Source organism: Silene latifolia, chromosome 9, assembly GCF_048544455.1.
Source record: "Silene latifolia isolate original U9 population chromosome 9, ASM4854445v1, whole genome shotgun sequence".
In the NCBI taxonomy this organism is placed as follows: domain Eukaryota; kingdom Viridiplantae; phylum Streptophyta; class Magnoliopsida; order Caryophyllales; family Caryophyllaceae; genus Silene; species Silene latifolia.
Genome location: NC_133534.1, coordinates 27987501 through 27997382, shown reverse-complemented (window position 1 = coordinate 27997382; position 9882 = coordinate 27987501).

Below are 9882 nucleotides of genomic sequence, written 5' to 3'. Positions count from 1 at the left end.
GTGTTGACTTGGTCAGCGGTGCAGAATATGCCCCATCAATTTGCCCCCAGCGTAGTCTATGCCGTGGTATGGGCTCCGATGTATGTTGAGCGTATATTCTGCGCAAGTAAATTTCGCAAATTTTTCTGTATCGGCCTCTTCTTGTGCATCGGCGTGGCTCTTGTTAGGCCGTACCATATACCATATCCCCCCTCCACATGGATGCGTAAAGGGTATCCGATGTGGAAAAGGACATGACGCTGGCCGAGACCAGGGCTGAGAGTGCCGGTTGATTTTGATTGCCCCAGGCCGGTGCTTCCTAGCTGAGGCCAAGGCGGCCGATGATGCGAAAGTGAAGGAGGGTGAGGGGCCGAAGTTGCTTGAAGATGCTCAGCCTTCCTCAAAACCGGCCACCGAAGATGCTGTTGCTACTGATGGAGGGCAACGACAGGCATAGGGAGACGGGCGGTCGTCACCAGACTCACCCGGCGTCTCGGATAGCTTCAGCTGTTCGGGGGCCAATTATTGAGCCTTCTCTCCCTGCCATCCTTTTGGCGCTTCAAATCCCAAGTCTGTAATCTTTTGCTTTTTTGTTTCTTCGCTTTTGTAAAGCTTTGGTAGGTAGAGTTTAGGCTACCCTCATGGGGACGGCCGTCGTTTGTACTCTCCTTGCAATCATCTTTAATAAAGTTATCTTATCGGCCTTTGGCTTGGCCGGGCTTCGATCCACGATCTCTCGTTTGTCTTTTCGCGTTATTAATTGAGTGCGTTCGTTTTTACACTCGGCATGACCGAGGCAGTTTGAACGCATGTCTCAACTGTGTTCAACGTCTTTAGCGTTCGTAACTGTGTAGGCATATTGACCGCTAGATTGGCGTCTCAATTGCGCTGAGTATACGTTTCTCTTTTAGCGTATCGGCCGGCGTGTTCCCCGTCGCTCTCGGCTTTGACCGAGGTAATCGGGGTTGCGGCCGATAGCGTTAAATAACGATGTAGGCATATTGACCGCTAGATTGGCGTCTCAATTGCGCTGAGTATACGTTCTCTTTTTAGCGTATCGGCCGGCGTGTTCCCCGTCGCTCTCGGCTTTGACCGAGGTAATCGGGGTTGCGGCCGATAGCGTTCAGAATCGTGTGGCATATTGACCGCTAGATTGGCGTCTCAATTGCGGCCGAGTATACGTTTCTTTCTTAGCGTATCGGCCGGCGTGTTCCCGTCGCTCGGCTTTGACCGAGGTAATCGGGGTTGCGGCTTCGATAGCGTTCGTAAATGTGTAGGCATATTGACCGCTAGATTGGCGTCTCAATTGCGCTGAGTATACGTTTCTTTCTTAGCGTATCGGCCGGCGTGTTCCCCGTCGCTCTCGGCTTTGACCGAGGTAATCGGGGTTGCGGCTTCGATAGCGTTAAATGTGTAGGCATATTGACCGCTAGATTGGCGTCTCAATTGCGCTGAGTATACGTTTCTCTTTTAGCGTATCGGCCGGCGTGTTCCCCGTCGCTCTCGGCTTTGACTGAGGTAATCGGGGTTACGGCTCCGATAGCGATTCTTCCCTTCGAGTTTCCGTCTGGTGGCAAATTGTGGAGGGGACAGACACTTTGATGGAGAACTTGGGCGATTCATTTGTTTGTTATGATCGTGCGTTGGGGTGTCCACAATGGGTTTGGACACCTCCGCCGCTATACAAAGTATTTTCTCAGGTTATCGGTGTTCCAATGGCTCATCAAAGGCACACCTCCCATGTCTGTCAGCCGGTATGTACCCGGCCTCATCTCTTCGACCACTTTGTAGGGACCCTCCCAGTTGGCCGTCAGTTTGCCATGAATATTTCCTTTGTTGGTGGCGTAAGCTTCCTTAGGACTAGGTCTCCTATTTTTAAGTCCCTTTTGTGGACTCTTCGGTTGTAGGCTCTCTTCATCCGGTTCTGATATACGGCCAAGTTGAGGCGTGCCGTGTCTCGGCTTTCTTCGACCAGGTCTAGGGAAGCTCTTAGGCCCTCCTCGTTTTCAACTGGGTCAAAAGTGGCCGTTCTGAATGTCGGCACCGTGGCTTCGATCGGCAGGACCGCTTCGGAGCCGTAGACTAGGTGGAAGGGGGTGTATCCCGTTGCTTCTTTCTCCGTGGTTCGAAGGGACCACAGGACGCCGGGTAGTTCATCGGCCCACCTTCCCTTAAGGTCTTCAACTGTCTTCTTCAAACCGTTGAGGATGGTTTTGTTGGTTGTCTCACTTTGCCCGTTACTCTGCGGGTGGCGGAGACGGAGAATACGCAAACTTGATGCCAAGCTCCTCTAACCATTTCATTATCGTCGCTCCAAAATTCTCGGCCGTGGTCAAATACCATAACTTGGGGCAATCCGAAGCGGGTTATAACGTTTTCCCAGATTACCTTTCTGACGGCTGCTGTGGTCTTCGCTGGTACTGCTACGGCCTCAACCCATTTGGTGAAGTAGTCAACGGCGACGATTAAGAACTTCCTTCCTCCGGAGGCCGTTGGGAATGGCCCTAGCATGTCCATCCCCCATTGCGCGAAGGGAAGGGGACTAAGCACCGGTTGTAGGTCTCGGAGGGGGAGCGTGTATCACCGGGCATGCATCGACGATTCGTGCACTTCTTGGTCTTCGTTCGGAATCTTGAAGCATGGTGGGCCGAGTAGCCAGCTCGGAGAGCTTTGTGGGCTAGTGTTCTTGCCCCCATGTGATGTCCACGATGCCTTCGTGAATTTCACAAGATCGATGATCGATTCTGCGTCGGCGGACCGACACACTTCAAGAGTGGTCTTATTACGGATCTTCATACAGTTCCCCTTCGAACACCAGGTACACGGCGGCGATCCTTTTATTTTGGCCGAGGGATTGCGGCCCTCCAAAGAATTCACCCGTAAGCTTGTATCTCATTATCGGAGTCATCCACGTTGTCTCGGTCTCTATGTTACCCACCATGCCGACGGTCTCAGTGATGCTTTTCGCATTCCTGATATCCACCAGCACGGTTCGGCTGACATTCTTGATGGTTGAGCTGGCCAGTTTGGAGAGAGCGTCGGCCCGGTTGTTCTCGGATCTGGGAACGCACTGGATTTGGAAGGATTTCAATTTTGCTACGTCGGCTTTTACCCTCTCTAGGTACCTTACCATTCCGTCGTCCCGAGCCTCATACTCCCCTCTGATTTGGTTGGTAACCAATAGCAAGTCTGTTTTCAACACAACGTGTTCTGCTCCGGCAGCCCTAGCTAGCTCGACTCCGGTTATCACCGCCTCGTATTCGGACTCATTGTTCGAGGCTGAGAAGGTGAATTTCAAGGCGTACTCAAACTCGTCCCCGTTTGGGCTGATGATAAGGATGCCGGCTCCTGAGCTATTCGTCGTGGAGGAGCCGTCGGTGTAGACCTCCCATATGCCTGGGTTTGGCTCTTCCTGATACGTGCATTCGGCCAGGAAATCTGCAAGCGCTTGCCCCTTTATCGAAGGCCTTGGTTTGTACTGAATGCCGAAACCAGAGAGTTCCACTGCCCATTTGATGAGCCTGCCGGATTGCTCGAATTTTTCCAAAGCTTTCTCCAACGGCTGATCCGTTAGGACCGTCACGGGGTGTGCATCGAAGTAGGGTTTTAACTTCCTTGTGGCAACACGCCGGCCGATAACGGCGAAGGCTGCTTTTTCAATTAGTGGGTAATTTCTCTCGGCGGGCAACAGTGTATGGCTGACGAAGTAGATTGGGTGTTGCTGTTTGTCTTCTTCCCTGACGATAACGGCGGCGACCGTGGCCGAGGTAACTGCTATGTATAGGTATAGCGTCTCCCCATGTCGGCACGACAGAGTTGGGAGAGTCTGAAGGTGAGCTTTTAGTTGTTTGAAAGTCGTGCTCTGTTCCTCCCCACCGAAGTCTTTATTCCCCTTCAACACTTTGAAGAATGGGGTGCTTTTGTCGGTTGACCGAGAGATGAAACGAGCGAGAGCCGCCATTCTCCCGGTCAGCATCATAACCTCTTTTCGATTCCTTGGTTCCGGCAGGTCTAGGATTGCTCAGACTTTGTCTGGATTGGCATCTATGCCCCTGGCACTGACAAGTACACCTAGGAATTTACCTGCCCGGACACCGAAGTTGCATTTCATTGGGTTGAGCTTCATCTTGTATTTTCTTAGTGAACAAAATGTCTCGTGTAAATCGGCCAGATGCTCGCTGTCGGACTTGCTTTTTACGATGGCATCGTCGACGTAAGCCTCAATGTTTCGCCCTTTTTGGTTTTGGAACACTTTGTCCACCAGCCTCGTGTACGTTGCTCCGGCGTTCTTCAAACCAAACGGCATCATTTTGTACATGTATGTGCCGTTGGCGGTGATAAATGCGCATTTAGGCATGTCTTCTTCGGCCATAAACACTTGGTGATACCCCGAGAAGGCGTCCAGGCAGGCTCGATGGTGTAGCCCGCCGTGGCGTCGATCAAACTATCTATTCGAGGCAAGGGATAGCAATCTTTGGGGCATGCTTTATTAAGGTTGGTAAAGTCTACACACATTCTCCATGCCCCCGATGACTTCTTCACCATTACAACATTGGCTAACCATTCAGGATAAGTACAAGGCATGATAAAACCCGCCGCTAGTAATTTATCTACTTCGGCTTTGATGGCCTCGTCCTTCTCGGCGGAGGAGTTCCTCATTCTCTCGCTTGATCGGCGAGCGGTGGAGAGTACGTTCAGCTTGTGAACAATCACCTCCCGGCTCACGCCTGGCATCTCGGCCGCTGAGTATGCGAAAACATCTTTATTCTTCCTCAGCAGATCCAGGAGGTCGGCTCTGAATTTTGGTTCCAGGTTGACACCGACGGTTACGGTGCGGCCCAGGTCAATCTCTACCTCCTCGGTCTCTGCTCCTTCGACCATGCCGATGGTCCGATCGTTTCCGGATCGGGGGTGTACTTTGTATCCGGAAGGATTTTAGTTCTGAAGCGACAGCTCTCACCCTCACTAGATACCTTATCGTCCCGTAGTCCTGGGCTTCGCACTCTCCTTTGATCTGGTTGGCCACTAAGAGTGAGTCTGTCGTCACCATGATACGCTCTGCTCCGGCGGTTTTAGCTAGCTGAACTCCGGTTATTACCGCCTCGTATTTGGATTCATTGTTTGAGGCCAATGAGGTAAGTTTTAAGGCGTGCTCAAACACGTCTCCGTTTGGGCTGATAATAACGATGTCGGCTTTCGAGCTATTCGTCGCGGAGGGGCCACTAGCGTAAACCTCCCATAAATCGGGATCCTCGTTCTTCGAGATGAGCTTCTGCGCGTCCCCCCGGTCCGAGACATATATCAGTGTCAGGGCCCTGATGGACATCACAGCGTCGATTTCGCTCAGAGTGACCCGGCCTATGAGAACGTTGTGGGCAGACGTGCCGTCGATGACTATGAATTCAGACATAACACTCTTGGCTGCACTCCCCTCGCCGAACCTCACCGGCAATCGACCGACCCTGGGGTACCAGGCCGTCCCAGGAAAAGGCGTACAACGGGTTGGTGCAGGGGCTCAAACCTTCGATCCTCAGCCCGAGGCTGAGAAAGCATTCTCTGTACATAACGTTTGTGTAGGCGCCTGTGTCAATCAGGCACCTCTTCACCAAGTGGTTGGTTATGTCCAGGCGGACTGTAAGTGGGTCGCTATGAAGAGCGACGACTCCATCGTAGTCCCCTTGTCCGATGGTCATGTCTGGGATGCTGGGAGCGGGGGTTGCTGTGTTGGGCACAAAGTTGATGGCCGGATAAGGTTCATCCTGGGGCCGTTTGTGCTCATGAGCGGACCCACTGCTCTCGTTGTCCCTGATGACGACATTGACTACTCCTACCCGCTCAGAGGCGGACTTGCTATTCGATCCGCCGGCATCTGGTTTTTGGCCTCTGGCAACATATTTGCCGAGGCTCCCCTTTCGGATCAGTTCTTCAATGGCATCCTTCAGGTGTCGGCAATCGTTGGTTAGGTGTCCGGTGTGGCCGTGGTACTCACAGTACTGGCTCGTGTCACCGTCACTCCTCGGCCTAGGGGGTCTTTCCCATTTCTGGCCCTCGTTCTTGCTCAAAGCGAAAACCTCGGCGGCCGATACGACTAGGGGGGTGTGATCTTCGTGCCGTTTTTTGTAGTACGTTCCCGAGCTCCCCCCGGCATCCGCCGAGCCGTTTCCGAGCGCGGCTTGTCTGACCGTGACCTATCGTTCCTACGGCGTCTTTCATCGGACCGTGACCCGTTGTCGCCACGGCGCCTTTCCTACGGGCTGTCCTCCCGGCGGCTCTTTTTCCCTGAGTGCTCGGCCTCGCTGGGGCCTACCCAGGTCTTGTGATAGTCTTCTACCTTGATGGCTTGGTCAGCCAACTGCCTGGCGGCGTCCATGCTCAGGCCTCCGCACTTGATGAGCTCATTTTTTAAATCTCCCCTTGGGAGGCCCTTCATCAGTGCGAAGGCTGCCAGTTGTGGACAGCGGGCCGCCCACGGGGGCGCTTGGTGAGAAGCGAAGACAAGCGTTTGCATTTTGTATGGAGTCGCCACCAATTTTTATGGGAAATTGGAACCGTTCGAATACCTCGTGTCATGTCAAGACACAAAGTAGTGACATGAACACTAAGCAATCGTTACCCTTAGCATTCTATGTCTAGAATGACTCTCGTGGATGCCAATGAACACGGGTGCTCACGGAGATCTGGAGTAAGGGGTGAGGGTACGTATTAGGAAGCTCTTTTAATCGAACACCTAATCCCGCCCGCCTCGATAGCGGCCTCTACTAATGATTAGGGAAGTTATTCGCACTTGATATATCGTCGGCTATATGCATGCAATGCAACATCCAAGTTTTAATCCTAGCATGTGAGAATTAGACTAAGTCGGTTGACACGTAATTAGCATACAATTGGGGTCGAAGTAGGAATTTAATGCTCAATTACATGTGAAAGCATTCAAGCAATAAAAGAAATACAATAATTATAAATTACAATAATGAAAATTACAATAATTACATTGGATTAGGCGATTTATGTCGAAAATACCTCTAAAACGGATAATTTGAGAAAGAAAGAACAAAGGAATTAACGAACAGGAATTAGGTGATAATACGATTAATAGTAGATTAAATACGTAAGCTAATTAAACTAGGTCAAGGCAACAACGGAGTTCGAGAGGCAAAATCATCCTGAACAGCGCAGAGATCGCCCTTTGGAAGAGGCGCGGCAGATTCTTGCGTCTGTCCAAGGGTGAGTTCTGGCGTGAAGCCGGAACTGCAAATCGTTAATGTTAATTGGTAATTTTATGGATCGATTAAATTTTTTACTCGGATGGAAGTGATTAACAGGTTAGTTACATGTGAATGACGGTCATAAAAGCGATAAACATGGACGGGATGAATCGGAAACGGATTAATTACAAGGTTGAATGATTAATTAGTGACATCGGTGAATGAAACAAACTAAACATGATGAATTAATGACAAATTAATGACGAACATGTGAATGAACAGATGAAAACTATATCAAAGACGAATTCCAGAAACTCAATATGAACAAATTGAATCTCTACAACCCGGAATTGAATTTAATGACGAAAACCCGCAAATATGGATTAAAAGGGATTTAAGTCGGATTTATGACGATTAAAACATGTTAATGATGAATTATATACATATGATTATTAAACTATCGTGTGAACGGATAATTAATCAAACAAACAAAATAAAAGCAAGACGAAATTACAGAGGACGAAGAAGAAGAAAAGAAGCAGGAACTGCGGCAGCCTCACGAAGAGGCGCAGCAGGAACTGCGCTCCTTCGAAGAGGCGCAGCAGTTGCTGCGTCTTTTCTCGACGTCTGTCTACTGGAAATCCGTAAAAAGGGGATTTAACAAAGGGTTTTAGAAATCGATTTTAACGGTGTTTTCGACATAAACCTTACATTAGTGATACGGAAAAAGATAAAAAAATACAATAAATAAAAGAGGATTATACACCCTCAGACTTACATGTTGACGAAACGAGATGAACTAAGATATCGACTAGTGAATGCTCGACGCGAATGCAAAGAAAGTGCCCTCGTAAGAGGAAAACGATTGAGACAAATTGATTAATTAAGTTGATTGAGTGTAGTTGGTCAAATTGGTCGGTCATGCAACGGAGAGGCTGGTACCCGGAAGGATCCGAGCTTACGTGGTCGGAAGTCCAATCACGTAGGCGCCAATTAGTAAGAACGAAGTCTAGAATGCAAAGGGAGAAGAGAAGGGCGGACACTCGCGTGAGAAATATGAGGAACGAAGGCTCCTATTTATACTAATCACGCGACGGAAATATGGAAAGGAGAGAAAGATCCGGAAACAACCGACTTAGGTTAAACGCGGAAACTTGGACAAAAAGAAAACCCTGGGAAAAGGCGCAGCAGGCACTGCGTCCCTTGGAAGAGGCGCAGCACTTGCCGCGTCCTTTCCCGGGTAGGTTCATCTGCGCGTAGAAAACGCGTTTGACAGTCTGTCGTATTTTAGGCATAACTTTCTCTACAAGACTCGTATTTAGGTGATTTCGGTGGTGTTGGAAAGCTAAGAAAGAGATCTAGAACTTTCTGTGAAATAGGCCTGACCCAAAAAACTCGTTATGACCTCGTAAAATGGGCCTAAAGGTCGGGTTATCATTTTAGCTAAATGAAATGCACATTCTGTAATGTAAACTTTTAGTTTAGCCTAATGAAGTGACTTGAGACTCAAAATGAGATATAATCTCAACATTTTATGACATCCTAACCTTAGGTAGACAAGCCCATTGCTTTGACTCGGGATTTGACGGTTTTAGGAAAATGAAGACGGTTTTTGACCCGGACTCCAAATGAACTCTAATTACTGTCAAAACGACCGTATCGGCGTGTAGATGACATTTAAGAGGTAGACATCAATATTTGAGCAATCACTTGACGATAATCTTACGAACTGTCACAAATCGTTCCGCGTACCAAACATGCGGCCCAATCATCACCGGGTGGTTTGCGAGGGGTGCAGAAACGAGGTGTCTATAGAGCCCCCACTTTGACTGAGGCTTGGACAAGGCGAAAGTCAAAGTATAGCCATCAGGTCAATCGAAGATTACAACCTGACGACTATGGCGACGCGAGGCGGCTCAAGGGGTCTGAGCCAAGGACCTGTCGTCGGGAACATTTTAGATTCTGTCGACTATCGGGGAGGGTCGTTTAAAGTCCATTAGACTACGTAAGGAGGCTCGCCAGCCATAAGAAGAGACCATACCTGAGACTTCTTTCTCGAGATGCTTCCGGAGTTGCGTAGGAGCTAAGATTGAGCATGGGAGCTAAGGGTAAGACCTAAAGGATATATAAGGATTGGTGCTAGGGTGTGGGGCCCTAAAGGAAAGCATCGACAGGAAGGAGGCCAAATATAAGTTCAACTTAAGAGGTAATCGAGGCTTAGGTGTAGGAACTCTAAGAAAAGGTGATCCTAAAGGAATATGATCCTAAAGGAAAAAGGTGAACTTTAGGGAGTTTGGGAACTTAAAAGAAGCTAGGTGTGCGAACCTGGGTATATGAACCTAAAAGGATGGCTGGTATGGGAACTTAAAGGTTTATGAACCTAAGAGGAATTGGGATTCTAGGATTAAGTTTAGGAACTACTGGGTTACTAATTCTTGTTTTAAACGCGTGCGCTCAAGCTTCCTGAGGTATGAGAACTCCAAAAGGATTTATGGGTTTAGGAACCTAAGGACGTTGGTGTGGGAGCTTAAAGGTTTATGAACCTAAAAGAAGCCATTTTGGGATCTAAGAATCTAGGGGTAAGAATCCTAACTTCGGGTTTACGAACCTAAGGAAGGAGGCTTTGGTTTGGGAACTTTCGGAGAACGACACCTTTGTCGAACTCTATGAGGAAACAAGAAATATTGTGAGTAGCAGG